Here is a 1,414-nt window from a genome sequence, read left to right on the forward strand (position 1 = left end):
AAGACTGCGGATTGATTTAATTTAGACATGAACGCTGTTGGATGCTGATTCATTGTGATAGACAGTGACTCTTGATCAACCGTTCTCGGAGGCATCAAGTTTTTTTAAAGTTTTGAGATTCTTCACACTTACAACTTACAAACAAGGTTAAAATTAAAAGCAAATTCTTACGGACGAAAAACTCCAAACGTTCACGAACAACCGTTACAATCATGAATAACGAGTCGTCAATTAACATATTGAAAAGACAATGAATGCATTGGACACTGGACAAAAAATTGTGAGGAATCGATTGGGTATAAAAATGAAGGCAAGTCATATACACACTCACGCACGCATACGTTAAACATTGACTGACAATGAGTCATTGATTAGAATCAAGATTAATCTACAGAAAATTCAACTAGCAAGATATAAGCATCTTTGTCGTATATCATCAACTGAGCGAATAATGTAACTACGATAACAAGACAGCATACATCAAAAAAAAACTTTTCAAACTACGCAAATCATGTATTTCCTGAATGAACACATTTGGTGATTTTTTTAGTGCAAAACAACAATCAAGTAGCACCCTGAATGTTTAGTTGAAAAACTATGATTTAAAAAAAGACGTTGTTTCAAACTAAACACGAATAGATGATAATTGAGAAGTTAATGATGACTCGGAATCACTGTATAGCTTTTGTTATGATGGGTAGTGTCCGAAATCTCATATTGATACACGACGCGCTCATTCCTTCACTCCGCCTGAATACATGAGTGAGAAAGTATATTGGGCTGTCGAATAAAATGAATAAATATATATATACCACTTAAAATATCAATATATTTCTTAGTCGATGAAATGCACTTGGCCTTCACGTCACTTGAGGTTTCCACAGATTGACCTTCTGATTTAGCTACTTCTGAGTGGCTTACCGTGTCAGTTTCACATAACGTCAATTCCAAAACTTTAGAAAATCACAAGACTTAATAAATCATAGAGTTATGGTCTTATAACTGAGAATTCAGCTCTATCAAATACAACCAATATGAACTACGATACGTAGGTAACACAGTCATTATGAGCTATGAAGTACTCGTATTGCATATCGTAGTAATTACACACCGATCGAATAATTTCGAATCAAAAACCAAAAAAAGGATAAATCTTTTTAATGGCCTGTTCTGGTTTTTACTGATTCAATACTCTTCAGATAATTTGACGATTTGTAACTAACCTCTAAACATCGTCTTTAACTAAAAAGAAAACAAATAAATAAATTTTTGACAGATGGTTATTTACCTGCATTTAAATCATAATAGAATTTAGTTGGTGAACTGAATCGAATCAATGTATAATTTGGCCAAGGATAACCAGGTTTAATAACAACTTTATGTTGACCTGTAAAGCAATGAAAACCAATTGAAA

The 1,414-nt window shown here is 33.0% G+C and overlaps 1 protein-coding gene across 1 annotated transcript in view; it reads right to left on the reverse strand.

Annotated features, from left to right (window-relative positions):
- Nucleotides 1–1,414, reverse strand: part of Smp_160060 (hypothetical protein) — a 96,805-nt gene that overhangs the window by 57,350 nt on the left and 38,041 nt on the right. The window lies entirely within an intron of this gene.

This window comes from Schistosoma mansoni (genome assembly GCF_000237925.1).
Source record: "Schistosoma mansoni, WGS project CABG00000000 data, supercontig 0160, strain Puerto Rico, whole genome shotgun sequence".
Taxonomy (NCBI): Eukaryota; Metazoa; Platyhelminthes; class Trematoda; order Strigeidida; family Schistosomatidae; genus Schistosoma; species Schistosoma mansoni.